The sequence below is a fragment of the Schistocerca americana genome, chromosome 2, assembly GCF_021461395.2.
Source record: "Schistocerca americana isolate TAMUIC-IGC-003095 chromosome 2, iqSchAmer2.1, whole genome shotgun sequence".
NCBI lineage: Eukaryota > Metazoa > Arthropoda > Insecta > Orthoptera > Acrididae > Schistocerca > Schistocerca americana.
Window position 1 is genome coordinate 1125681773 of NC_060120.1, and position 15289 is coordinate 1125697061.

At 45.0% G+C, this 15289-nt stretch overlaps 1 long non-coding RNA gene across 1 annotated transcript in view; it reads right to left on the reverse strand.

The window, feature by feature from the left end:
• Nucleotides 1-4252: 4252 nt before the first annotated feature.
• The window catches only part of LOC124596501, a 28071-nt gene continuing 17034 nt past the window's right edge, over nucleotides 4253-15289 (reverse strand). The window contains exon 3 of the long non-coding RNA XR_006978313.1: nucleotides 4253-4311. This is a non-coding gene — a long non-coding RNA (uncharacterized LOC124596501). The remainder of the gene's footprint in view (nucleotides 4312-15289) is intronic.

The following is a 15289-nucleotide window of genomic DNA, read 5'->3' on the forward strand; positions in this document are numbered from 1 at the left end:
AAATCTCACTCTTTCGCCTGCCTTACCCCTGAGTAGGCCCATATGACTGTTCATTTCATATCCCTACAAAGTGCTTCACCCAGGTAATTGTACGAATAGACTTAATCCAAGCAAGACACCCTGATACTGTAGTCATACCACACTGCGTTTTCTTCACTTTGCAAAATGCACGATTTTACATGTCTGAACATTTAAAAGAAAGTTTGAAATTATCAAGATCTGACGAATGTTTGTACAATTTCTTTCAGACTGCACTTTATTCTAGATAAATGCACTATTTGTGAAAAGAGTGCTTTACTATTAATATTGTCTGCAAAGTCATTAATGTACATGAACATGAACAGCAATGGTCACAACATACCTCTCTATGACACATCTGAGGTTACTTCTACATCAGATGATGACTCCCCAGCCAAGATAACATGTAAGTCATTCCTACCAAAATATCCTCAATTACAGTGACAAATTTCACTCGATACCCCTCACGGTAGCAATTTTGATAATAAGCATCAATCTGGCACTAAGTCAAAAGCTGTTCAGAAATCGAGAAATACTGCCTGCACCTGTCGAGTCAGGAAGACGAAAGTTTGAAGGTCAGGTTGACAAAACAGATTTTTAATACTCTTGGAAAGAACCCTAAAGTTTCTGACATAGTTCAGGGGAATGACAAAGGGATCTTTGACAGGCTGGATTAAATCTAGGCGGCGTCTCAGACCGACCAGAGTTACAACTTTAAAGGCTTCTACGCTGAGCAAATACAACGGGCTGTTGGAGGAAGAATGCAAAGCCAGCTTCTAGTAATGTGCAATTGCTATTCTGCGTGGTCTTTAATGGCCATTATCAAATTTTAAAAAATTAAGAATAACAATAACAGTACACAACAGGAAGGGTACAGCGGACTTTTCCTGATTGTTCCTTACATTACCTTTCCTTGATTTTTTTTTTAATGATAATGTTTCTAAGTCTTTCCTGGTTTCCATTGAAAGCTTTGGATTGTTTCAAAGATTAATTTACACATTTTTTAATATTTTAATGTATTCTAGGACAGGAACTCAAAGAGCACAAGTATAAAAAAACTGCATGTAGGACATTCATGTAAAGCTTCCCATTTTTAACTGCAAGGTAATGGCAGTCTATTTTGTTACAAGAAAATGAATCGGGACTTAGTTCTCCAGAGCTGATACTATTATAAGGAGTTGTGATGGAAGAACATGAGTTCCAAACAATGGATGCCTTGGATCTGTTTGCTGCTGCTTCTTTTTAATCTCTGCTGCTAATCCCATGAGTGAAAGATCTCTACCAATGAAAAAGTAGATTTGAATGACATCAAGTTTCTTCTCTTGTCAATAGTTGTTTCTACTGAAGAGAAATGAGTCTGGTCATCTTTGTCCATTTGCAGTAATTCAAAGGTGTCGTGGCACCTGACATGTATGCTTGAAAATAACAAACGATCAATATTGTAATTAAGAAAAGTATTGACAGCAGTAAGCTGTATTTATCACATCCAAAAAGTTTGTAAAAGCTGTGGACCCTTGTTTTATCATGTCAATCCATTTGTGCCAATGGCTAACAGAGTACCATTCACCATCATGTCAAGTGGCAATAACAGTTTGCTTGCATCATAAATATTGAGTGTCAAAAGTTAATTCCAACAATATGAAATAGGACAGATTGCTACTAACCAGTTAGAGCAGGCAATGGGCAGCAGACAAGCATACTGAAAAAAAAAACTGTCAGATACTATATACTCAAAACACAAAAACAAAAAAAACACTTAGGTACTGAAGGAATTATCCAAATACCAAATAGGGCTGAAATCAGTAAATGTGACATACATGTGAAGACAGAAAAATAATTACAGTTTCAGAAAAAACTGGATGATTTATTCAAGAGAAAGAGCATCACAAATTGGATGAGATGGTCCACCTCTGGCCCTTATACAAGCTTGGCTCTGGCTGATAGAGTTGTTGGATGTCCAACAGAGGGACATCATGCCAAATTCTATTCAAATGTCACGGTAGATAGTCAAAATCCCGAGGTGGTCTAATGGCCCTGCCCATAATGCTCCTTACATTCTCAATTGGGGAGAGATCCAGCAACTTTGCTGGCCAAGCTAGGGTTTGGCAAGCACGAGGACAAGCTGTGTGCGGACAGGCATTATCTTGCTGAAATGTAAGCAATGTATGGCTTGCCAAGAAGGGAAACAAAATAGGATGTACAGTATTGCCAACAGACGACTATGCTGTAGGGGGGGCATCCATGTCACCCCTACAGCATAGTCGTCTGTTGACCAAAAGGGATCTGTTAGGAAAAGAAATCGCACCCCAGATCATCAGTCCTGGTAGTTGGACCATATGGGATGTGACATTCACGGTGGCATCCCACCGTCTGGGGCGTCTTCAGACACATCTGTGCTGATCATTGGGGCTCAGTTCATAGTGGGATTCATCACTGAAGCCAATTATATTCCAGTCAATGCAATTCCAGACCAGGGACGTGCCTGGGGGCACACCAGATAGCAGTGCGATACCAACCTGGCTGCTGGCTGCCATACAGCCAAACGAGGACTGATGGTCTACTGTGCCATTTCTTTTCATAACAGGACCCCTTTGGTTGTCATCTGTGTCACCATTACAACACAGACATCTGTTGACGATATTATAAACCCCATTTTGTTTCTCTTCATGACAAGCCATCATTTGCTTACATTTCAGCAAGATAATGCCTGCCCACACACAATTCGTCTTCATACTTGCCACACCTTATCTTTGCCAGCAAGGTCACGGGATCTCTCCCCAACTGAGTATGTCTGGGGCATTATGGGCAGGGCCACCCAACCAGCTCATGATTTAGACAATACAATGCGCCACTTGGATAGAATTTGGCTTGATGTCCCTCAGTAGGACATCCAACAAATTTATCAATGCCAAGCTTGCTCAAGAGTCAGAGGTGAACCAACTTGCTCAATTTGTGAAGCTCTTTATCTTGAATTAATCAATCAATTTTTCTGACATTGTAATTTTTTTTTTTTTTTTATTTTATTTTTTTTTTTTTTTTGTCTGTGCACGTACATCACATCTACATATTTCCATCCCACACAGATAATTCTTTCATGCTGCATAATGTTTATTTTTATCTTACGAGTGTAATCTAATGGACAGAGCCCACCTCAGCATAGGGAGTCTCTGCTGGTTGGGAGTGTGGAGGTGGACAGACAGAGAGAAGTGTACTAGGGGGACAGTAACAGTGTGTGAGATTGGAATGGGAGCAGGGGAGGGCATTGAGGTGTGGGGCCACAGGAACGAAACCTAGAAACTTTAGCTGCGGCATATTCTTCACTCCTGTAAACCCCGTTATGTAAACCTTTGCTAGTCTCTCTGTCTCACCTGTCCTTTACCTGCTCCCACCCCAGCCTCACACCACCACACCTGCTTGATGAGGGCTGTCCCATACTTTCTAATATCTAAAAATCTTCCTTCAATGTGCCAGTCTGCCACTCAGTGTCTCCTCTAGGTGGGGAGCAGAAAGCTATCCTATTCCATATTATTGTTATTCCATCCCAGATTTCCCAATGTTTAAAAATTAATTTTACGCTTGCCGTAAAGTATTACACAAACACTAAGTGGTGAGTGAAAATCTCATTCTGGAAACTAAGTGGTTATTTTTTCTGATATTCAAATTATATTTTACTCTCATTTTTGTCCCTTTACCTAATCAACTTTGCAGTGTGACATTTCTGACGAAAGTACGAGTTATTCAGAAAGTAGGTAAAAAGTAGTGAATTCTTCCTTTGAATCACTCTCACTTTGTCTCAGGCGCGAGCAAATGTGTGTACCCGTATATGCATTTAGCTGTATCAAATTATCTTCCCCAACACACAAAATGGGGGTCATTATTCAATTTATCTTGAAAGTATGTGTGAAACGCACTTTCCACAAAAAGGCTCAGATGTATAACTCTCAAAATATGTGTTTGCACAATAGGTCTGGAATTTTTAAAGACAAGGCGAAGAAACCATTGGATTGTATAATTTTTTTATTAATCACAAAGAACCAACATGATTCAAAGACATCAACAACAGCAATGGACGTTCAAGTAAAAATGGAAATGTCGTGTGGCTAGGGCCTCCCGTCGGGTAGACCGTTCGCCTGGTGCAGGTCTTTCGATTTGACGCCACTTCGGTGACCTGCGCGTCGAGACGTTCAAGTGAATTGTCTGCCTCCAATTCTGATCACAGAGAAACACTCCAATAGGAGAGAGGGCACAACATCCTGCTCCATTTTCAAAAGCTGCAATGTCAAATATTACAACCTGTAACAAAAAAAGGTCATGTGATAATTATTGTTTACATACCGATTACAGTAACAGAGGCATATATGATCTAATAGGAAGGGGGAACAGAAGGGCAGGACATGGGGAACAATGAACAGATGAGATGTGAAACCATGGTAAGTTAATAGTGGCGATAATGCCAGTTAATTACATGTGTGGGAAAAGCAACCACTCTTGCAACTCAGAGCTACTCTTGTTTCTGCAACTGATCTTCCGTTCTTTCACTGTTCCTATTTTTCTCATATTAATAATTCTAGTTATAGAAGGTTTTCTAACTAAAAGCTTATTAGCATTTTGTAATGAAACCGATAAACAATACAGTCTCATTCTCTAATGGAAGAACACAGTACATCGCGTTCGTAAACAACTTGATCCAACAAAACTTTTTATATGAGTATCTGGACATTCATTACATGACATTTAATTTTAAGTATCAATACAAACACTTACATAAAACATTATTTACACTCAAAACCCATTATTCAAAACTGATGTCCATATGTGTAACTGTTTACAGCAGCAATTATTAATATAGTTACTATTGCTAGCTTTAATATGGATTGTTAAAAAGTTTAGGAATGTTAACTAAAAAATGAACTGTAAGCAAAATCTTTTCTGTTAAAAAGTTAATGTTGAAACCACTGGAGAAACATTATAATGTATTATTGTAGTCATCATGTACACTGCAAAAAAAAAAAAAAATTTGCAACACCAAAAAGTAATTAACGTAGAGTAATGAAATTTCAGGAACATATATGTCTAAGTAACTTATTTAAGTGATTAATGTTGCAAGATCACAGGATAATATAAGTGCGAGATACACCATTGCAAATGTGATACACTAATACATTGAAATCCAGTGTAACTGCCCAAATGTAAGCATGCAAACATGCATGCATTGTGCTGGATATGAGTTTGTGGGATGAAGTTCCATGCCTGTTTCACATTGTCATCGAAACAGGGATGGTTAATGCTGTTTTTGGGAGACACTGGAGTTGTTCGATGATGTCCCGTGTGCACTGAATTGGAGCCAGACCTGGTGATCAAACAGGTCAAGGCAACATGTTGACATACTGTAGAGTATACACCCATGCCTCCATCTTTGCTACCCTCCCTGTTTACCTCTACCCTGTTGCTTCATAACCTGGGTTGTGAGTAACTGAATCCACTTTCTCTTCTTCCCCTTCTTTCCCCTCTCTCCTCCCTGATGAAGGAACAAAGTTCCAAAAGCTACGATACGTAAATTTTCTGTTATGTTTTGTGTATCTATTGGCTGTACTGGCCAGCCCCTCTATCTCTTTGTTAGTATTTGTTTCACGTCTTTATATGAGACTTTCCATCATCACAATAATGTTAGTTTATAATTTATGGACAGCCTAATCCATTATTTCCTGTCAAGGTTTGAAACTTTAGTAAATCATAATTTTTGTCTTGGTAAAATAAAGGTGATTAGATGTTTCCCTCATGCACATGTAAGAGACTGTCAGTTCACATCTACGTTTGTAATCTGCAATCCACCAGGAGGTGCATGGTACAGGGTAAGTCCCATTGTACCAGTTATCAGGGTTTCTTGCTGTTTCATTCATGTATGGAGCGTGGAAGAATGATTGTCTGAATTTGTCTGAATGTCTGAATGCCTCTGTGTGAGCAGTAATCATCCTAATCTTATCTTCACGACCCCTGTGAGAGCAATATGTGGGGGGGGGGGGGGGGGAGGGGGGGGGGAGGGGGGGGGGGAGGGGGGGGGGTTGTGGTATATCCCTAGAGTAATCATTTAAGGACAGTTCTTGAAACTTTGCTAATACACTTTCTTGGGATAGTTTACACCTGTCTTCAACAGTCTGCCATTTCAGTTCCTTCAGTATCTCTGTGACACTCTCCCATGGATTAAGCAAACCTGTGACCATGCTGCCTTTCTTTGTATACATTCAATGTCTCCTGCTAGTCTTATCTGGTACAAGTCCCACACACTGTAGCAATAGTCTAGGGCAAGGTCTACAACCTGCTTTACCCACAACTGAACCTATGTGATCATGCCATTTCATATTCCTACAAAGTGTTACACACAGGTATTTGTACGAGTTGGCAGATTCCGACAGTGACTCACCAATATTATAGTCACAGGATACTAAGTTTATACATTTCTAAACATTCAGAGCAAGTTGCCAATCACTGCACTATGTTGAAATCTCATCAAGATCTGACTGAATATTTATGCAGCTTCTCTGAAATAGCACTTCATTACAGATAACTGCATCATCTGCAAAAATCCTGATTTACAGCAAGGTCATTAATGGACAAGAACTGCAAGGGCCCCAACACACTTCCCTGGGGCACACCTGAAGTTACTTCTACATCTGATGATGACTCTCCATCCAAGGTAACATGCTGTGTCCTTCCTATCAAAAAGTCCTCAATCCAGTTATGAATTTCACTTGATACCCCATATGATCGTACTTTTCACAGTCAGTGTAGGTGTGGAACAGAGTCAAATACTGTTAGGAAATCAAAAAACACTATCTACCTGTTGCCTTGATCCAATGCTTTCAGCAAGTTATGTGAGAAAAGTGAGAGTTGGATTTCATATCATCTATGTTTTTGAAAACCATGCTGGTTGATATTGAGAAGGTAGTTCCGTTCGAGATACCTCATTATGTTTGAGCTCAAAATATTTTCTAAGAATCTACAACAAATCGATGTCAAGGCTACTGGATGGTAGTTTTGTCACTCCTACAACCCTTCTTGTAGACGGGTGTGATCTGTAACTTTTTCCAAAAACTGGGTAAGGTTTTTTGGATAGATTACAGTGAGAAGAGAGGATAGCTCAGCCACAAATTCAATATAGAATCTGACTGCGATTCCATCGGGGTCTGGAGCTTTGTTTAATGATTTCAACTGTTTCTCAACACAACTGACACTAATACCTATTTCGTTCATTTTTTCAGTGTACGAGGATTGAATTGGAGCAGTTCTCCTGGGTTTTTATTTGCAAAGGAACATTTGAAAATCGAGTTCAGAATTTCAGCTTTTACTTTGCTACCCTCAATTTCAGTTCCTGTCTCACTTGCTAGGGACTGGACACTAACTTTTGTGCCACTAACAGCCCTTACATACGACCAGAATTTATTTGGATTTTGTGAAATGTCATTTGACAATATTCTGCTACAGTAGCCATTGAAGGCTTCATGCATTGCTCTCTTGACAGCCAAACATGTTTCATCCAGCGTCTCTCAATCTATAATCCTACACTTTGTTTTACACCTATTATGCAGTAATCTCTGTTCCTTTAGACGTTTTCTTTACAGTGACTGTATACCACGGAGGTTCCATCCCATTATGAACTGTTCTACTAGGAACCTATCTACTCAGTGTGTGGTCAACTGTTCTTTTCAAGTAGAGGAAGAGCACCTCTACATGCTCCTGACCTGTCCTGAAAGTTTCAAGTTCCTCACTGAGATAAGATATTACTAATTTCTACTTAGTTAACTGAACGCATAATAAGAGGATCCTCACGACACAGTAAATAACTGTGCGTCAGTCGGGTGTGGCCAATGTGGAGCCGACAAACGACGACTGAGTCCCTGCGGGTGGCTCGCAGGGATGACCGCCAAACAGTCGTCATCTCCTTGATACGACGGAGTTTGTTTGGCACGGGCAGGTTGCGCCATTCAGTGTCCCAGAATTCGAAAACTTTGCGGCGTAATAGTGCCCGCGAATCAGTCGCCGGGAGGCCAATCTCCAGAGGTGGTTTACTGATGGCCTCTTTCACCAGGCGGTCAACATTCTCATTGCCGGGGATCCCAACATGGCCTGGGGTCCACACAAAGACCACAGAGCGGCCGTTACGTGCAAGAGTATGCAGGGACTCATGGACAGCCATCACCAGACGAGAACGAGGGAAATACTGGTCGAGAGCTCGTAAACTGCTCAGGGAATTGCTACAGATAACAAAGGACTCACCTGAGCAGAAGCGGATATACTCTAGGGCACAAAAGATGGCGACCAGCTCAGCTGTGTAAACGCTGCAGCCATCCAGCAAGGAACGTTGTTCAGAATGGTCCCCTAGAGTAAGCGCATATCCGACACGACCAGCAACCATTGAACCGTCAGTGTATACAATGCCAGAGCCCTGATACGTGGTCAAGATGGAATAAAAACGGCAGCGGAAGGCCTCTGGAGCGACGGAGTCCTTCGGGCCCTGTGCCATGTCGAGCCGAAGGCAAGGGTGAGGAACACACAATGGGGGTGTCCGCAAAGTGGCCCGGAAAGGAGGTGGAACTGTAAAAACCGTAAGCCCAGAGAGAAGCTCTTTGACGTGGACCGCGATCGTACAACCTGACCGGGGCCGACGTTCAGGAAGATGGACGACCGATTGTGGGAACAGGAGACGATAGTTTGGATGACCAGGCAAGCTAAAAACATGGGCAGCATAAGCGGCCAGTAAATGTTGGAGCCTCAATCGCAGTGGAGGTACACCTGCCTCCACAAGTATGCTGTCCACAGGGCTGGTGCGGAATGCTCCTGTCACCTGTCGAACCCCACAGTGGTGAACGGGGTGCAGCAGTTGCAATGCTGAGGGCGACGCTGAGCCATACGCCACACTCCCATAATCAAGCCGGGACAGCACAAGGGCTTTGTAGAGCTGCAGCAGCGTATTACGATTGGCACCCCAAGTTGTGTTGCTGAGGCAGCGAAGGGCATTCAGATGCTGCCAGCACTGACGCTTGAGCTGATGAATATGTCGAAGCCAAGTAAGCCGGGCATCGAACAGCAATCCCAGAAAACGGTAAGTGTCAACAACCTTGAGAATGGCATCCTGAAGATAGAGCTCAGGGTGGGGATGGACAGTTCGGCACCGACAAAAGTGCATAAAAAAAGTCTTTGCAGGATAAAATTGAAACCCATGAGATAGGGCCCATGCCTGCGCCTTGCGTATGGCTCCCTGCAACCCACGTTCTGCAACACTAATGGTGGAGGAGCTGAACAAGATGCAGAAATCGTCAGCATATAACGTGGGTGAGACAGACGACCCAACTGCTGCTGCAAGGCCATTTATGGCCACAAGGAAAAGGGGCACACTCAATACTGAGCCCTGTGGAACGCCATTCTCCTGGATATGAAGTGAACTATGGGATGTGCCAATTAAAACGCGGAATGTCCGAACAGATAAAAAATTCTGAATAAAAATGGGGAGAGAGCCCCGGAGACCCCATCCGTGCAACGTGGCGAGTATATGGTGCCGCCACGTCGTGTCATATGCTCTGGAGAGGTCGAAAAAGAGGGAGACAAGGTGTTGGCGCCTGGAAAAAGCAGTGCGGATTGCAGACTCAAGAAAGACCAAAGTATAGGCGGTGGAACGGCCCTGACGGAAGCCGCTCTGGCACTGAGCCAGAAGACCCCGAGACTCGAGCAGCCAACACAGCCGTCGACTCACCATACGTTCCAGTAGCTTGCACAGAGTATTTATCAAGCTGATGGGTCGATAGCTATCCACAGTAAGCGGGTCCTTACCAGGCTTCAGCACCGGAATGATGGTACTTTCTCGCCACTGCGACGGAAAGACACCATCACCCCATATGCGGTTGAAGACGGCAAGAACACATCGCTGACAGACCGGGGACAGGTGTTTGAGCATCTGATTGTTGATGCCATCTGGCCCAGAGGCCGTATCGGGGCACTGTGCCAGGGCGCTTTGGAGTTCCCACAAACTAAATGGGGCGTTATACGTCTCAGGGTGGCGAGAAGCAAAAGAAAGCCGTTTGCCTTCCTCCTGGCGTTTAAGCGCGCGAATCGCAGGCGGGTAATTCCCCGACGCAGAGGCCCGAACATACTGCTGTGCGAAATGCTCGGCGATTGCATCAGCATCGGTGGATACCGCCCCGTTGATGGTAAGCCCTGGGACACCTGTAGAGTGCTGCACTCCAAAGATGCGCCGAATCTTCATCCACACCTGGGAGGGTGAAGTACGGGAACCAATGGTGGAAACGTACCTCTCCCAGCGCTCCTGTTTCCGACTCTTGATGAGCCGCCGTGCCTGAGCACGGAGACATTTGAAGAAAATGAGGTTCTCCAAAGACGGGTGCCACTTATGTCGCTGAAGAGCCCGCCGACGTTCTTTAATGGATTCAGCGACCTCCGGAGACCACCAAGGCACTGCCTTTCGCCGGGGGCACCCTAACGAACGAGGAATGGTACGTTCTGCAGCGGAAACAATCGCTGCAGTCAGTGTCTCAACCACCACATCGATGGTACTGTGGGGGAGAGATGCAACAGTGGCAGCAGAGGAGAATGTTTCCCAGTTTGCCTTGCTAAATGCCCACCTAGGCAGGCGTTCATTGGATCGACGCTGGGGTAGTGAAAGGAAGATGGGAAAATGGTCACTACCACACAAGTCATCATGGACTCTCCAGTGGACCGATGGTAAAAGCCCTGGGCTGCACAACAACAGATCTATGGCCGAGAACGTGCCATGCGCCACACTGAAATGCGTGGCAGCGCCAGTGTTTAAGAGGCAGAGATCAAGTTGGGAGATGAGATTCTCGCCATCTCTGCCTTGGCCAGTAATCTTCGATCCACCCCACAGGGGATTGTGGGCGTTAAAATCCCCAAGGAGAAGAAAAGGCGTGGCAAGTTGGGCGACAAGTGCAGCCAATTCGGTCAGGGAGACTGTACCACCTGGAGGGAGATAGACACTGCAGACGTTTATGTCCTGGGTAGTCCTTACGCGGACAGCCACAGCTTCCAAAGATGTTTGAAGGGGCACAGGAGCACTATATACAGAGGTAAGGACATACACGCAGGCTCCACCTGACACACTATTGTAAGTGCTTCGGTTGCAGTAATAACCCCTGTATCCACGGAGGACAGGGGTCCGCATTGCCGGGAACCAGGTTTCCTGGAGAGCAATGCATAAAGCAGGTGTCAAGCTTACAAGCTGACGCAGCTCAGGTAGATGGCTAAAATAACCGCCACAATTCCACTGGAGGATTGTACAAAGCGTGTCCTGTAGAGGCATTCAGGCACTGAAAAGGCAAATTACTGGGCAGGGTCACATGCTGCCACCGACTGAGTGACGGACATCGCTACGGCCATCGTTTCTGAGGAGACGGCGAGATCCAGGTCATCAGGGGACGCAAAGAGCTCGACCTCATCCTCAGAGGCTGAGCTGACAGGAAGCGTTGGTGCGGGAACCACTGGGTCCTTATCCTTCTTGGAGAGCTTCCTCTTCTCTCTCTTGTCTTTCGGAGGAGGGTTGGCATGCTGGGAGGGCTTTCCTGACGCATTATCAGGAACAGAGGAAGAGCGTGAAGCCCTTCGACCAGCAGCTGGTGGCTTCTTCAGCCACTGGCTAGTGTCTTGTGAGACACTGGGGAAGTCCTTGGAAGGGACTCCCCCAAGGGATCCCTTCCGAACAAGTGAGGCCAGAGGAGGCTGTTGCGTCTCCGGCTGAGCAGCCGGAGAGAGCTGTCGCTTCCCCGGCTGAGGAGCCAGAGAGGGCTGTCGCCGCTCCGGCTGAGAGGTGGGGACCGACGTCCTCGGTTGCTTGGGGCGCACTGCTCCCGAACTGTGTGTTTTGGGAGCAGTGGAAGAGAGAGTGGCCCCCACCGGTGGTGGGGCAGGCGAAACATGACTGTTCGGTGGGCCAACTGTCAAAGGAGTCTTTGCAGGAACTGGTGGCTGCAGTGTTACAGCAGCATAACTCCTCAACATAGGTGTGGGGTTGAGCCATTCTAATTTCTTCCTCGCCTCTTGGTAAGTTAAACGGTCCAGGGTCTTAATTACTTGTATCTTCCGCTCTCGTTGGTAGACTGCACAATCTGGCGAGCAGGGAGAATGATGCTCCCCACAGTTAACGCAGGTGGGAGGTGGAGCACACGGAGCATTTGGATGCGAAGGTCGTCCACAATCGCGACATGTGGGGCTGGCAGTGCATCTGGAGGACACGTGCCCGAATTTCCAGCACTGGAAGCATCGCATAGGGGGCGGGACATAGGGCTTGAAATCGCACCGGTAGATCATGACCTTGACCTTCTCAGGCAAGCAGTTGCCCTCAAAGGCCAGGATGAAAGCACCGGAAGCGATCCTATTATCCTTGGGTCCCCTAAAGACACGACGAACGAAGTGTGCACCTCGTTGTGCCAGGTTCTCCCGTAGCTCGTCATCAGACGGTAGCAGAAGATCTTTATGAAAGATAATCCCCTGGACCAAATTTAGTGACTTATGGGGAGTGACGTTAACAGGTATGTCACCAAGCTTCTCACAGGCGAGCAACGCCCTTCACTGTGCAGAGGAAGGTGCTTGTATCAAAATGGCCCCGCTCCGCATTTTGGAAAGAGGGGCCACTTCCCCGAACTTATATTCAAGATGGGTCACAAAGAACAGAGGCTTAGTCCCCAAAAATGAATCCCCATCAGTTCTGCTGCACACAAGATATCGCGGTGAATATGGCTCCTGTCTGTCCGCAGCCCTGCGTCCCTCCCAGGGCGTGGCTAGGGAAGGGGACGATTTGGGGTTATATGCCACAGCGTTAAAGTCTACTTTATTGCGCTTAGAGACGTTGGTGGTCGTGCGACCACCGGATTGAGATTGTACCCATTTCATTGCGGGGTATCCGCCCCGATGCCACCCACTCCGACCAGGGGCTCTCCCCACGGGTGGCACCCAGCCACAGCAAAGGCCACCTAGCAGGATGGCCGTTGCCGGGAGTCCTGATGCCCCGGAGAGACGGGCATCTACTCCTAGGCTTACGTGGGGAGGCGGCAGTTCAGGCATCGGCAGTACGATCCCTGTGTTGTCAGGGGGCTACAACCTAGAGGGTACATGACGACCCCACCACAACGGGCTGGCTACCGTGCTGGATTTTGGGTGCCATGGGTAGTCCATAGTGATCGTGGGTGCAGATGATGATGCACTAAGGGCGTAACTTACACAATCCATCAGGTGTGTATGCCCAAAATGAGGGATGGAGGGTGCAGTTACGACACCCAGACGATAAAGAGTGCCAAGGTCTTAGGGCACAGAGGACTGATGGTGCACCACGTAAGGGGTCCTTCCCCAAAAGGCTCTTACTTCTGTTGAATTTGGAAAAATGGAGGTCAAACCCTAATGGGGACCATCACATTAAAGGCCGAAACAGTTGAGACTCCTATTAGTCGCCTCTTACGACAGGCAGGAATACCGCGGGCCTATTCTAACCCCCGAACCCGCAGGGGGGAAATGGACACAGGCAGACAGTGTTTGTTGGTAATGAGGATCACCCTGTGGCTAAACTTGCCTTGGTGCACGGCCAGCACATCTTGGCACAGTGTTACACCGTCCGGGTTATCTGGATACTTCCCACTAACACCAACCTGTCAGAACTCCGGAGATGGGAACTTGCCCTTCAGTATATCCTCTCTTCTCGTTATCCGCCAGGCCTCAACCTCCGCTAATTTCAAGTTGCCGCCACTCGTACCTCACCTGTCTTTCAACATCATTTTTGCCTCTGTACTTCTGCCTTGACTGACATCTCTGCCGAATCTCTTTGCCTTTACAAATGTCTGCTTGTGTCTGTGTATGTGTGGTTGGATATGGGTGTGTGTGCAAGTGTATACCTGTTCTTTTTTCCCCCTAAGGTAAGTCTTTCCGCTCCGGGGATTGGAATGACTCCTTACCCTCTCCCTTAAAACGCACATCCTTTCGTGTGTGTGTGTGTGTGTGTGTGTGTGTCTATATATATATATATATATATATATATATATATATATATATATATATATAAATCATTTATTTATTGTTGATGTGCCCTATTCTTGTATACACATAATATACAGAGAAGAATTGCATTTTATGTTCTTTATATCTGCTTTTTTCATATTCTATTCGAATTTTACGATTCCAACAGGACAGAAACATGCCACGTGAACTTACATTTGAAGAAATTCTAGCAGAACTAGAGAACCATCAAGAGAGTGACGATGAAGATGATATACAGAATTGGCAATTATTCCACCCAATGCAGATGTAATAACAGATGAAGAAGACACTGACGAAAATGTACTGTTGTACAAGATGACGCCGGTACTTTAGAGCTCACAACCAGCTGAGATGAAGTTAATGCTACAGTTGTACATCCAGAAGCCAAAAGAAGGAAAGCGTTGGGAGGTGGAGGAGAAAGTGGTATGTTATCTACAAAAAAATATATATGTAAGTGGTATAATGTCAACCAACGTACACAAACAATAGTGAACCAGGGAAGAGCAACAAACATTATGATGCGGAATGTCTAGCAAATAACACAGTGCCCCAGGTGTTTGAGGATTTTTTTTTCTAAGAAACTAATGGATACTATTATTGAACAAAGCGAAATTTATGCTTGCCAACATAACAGAATAAATTTTCTGCTAACCAAAGAAGAACTAAAATTATTTATTGGCGTACTACTTCTGAGTGGTTATCATAAGCTTCCCCACAAGAATAAGTACTGGGAACAGGCTCCTGACGTCGGTGTTCCTTTAGTCTTCAACTCCGTGTCAAGAAATAGGTTTTGGGAAATAAAGAGATTCATTCATCTCAATGACAACTCCAAAATAGACAGAAACGACAAGATGTACAAACTGAGGTTATAATTTGAAATGCTGAAATAGGAATTTGGTAAATTTCGCGTATTTCATTCAGAACTCTCAACTGATGAAATAATGGTACATTATTATGGCAAACATTCAGCTAAAATGTTTCTGAGGGAAAAGCCTATCAAATTTGGATATAAAATTTGGTGTCTTACAAGTTCCAATGGCTTTCTTTATAATTTTTCACCATACTGTAGCAAGACTGACAACAAACAGGAGCCTTTAGGTGCAAGGGTAATAAATGAACTAAAAACCATTATTCCAGAATCAGAGTATCCGAATTATAAGCTTTTCTTTGACAACTTTTTCACCAGTGTTGACACACTGATCACACTCGGAAAGAGTAAAAT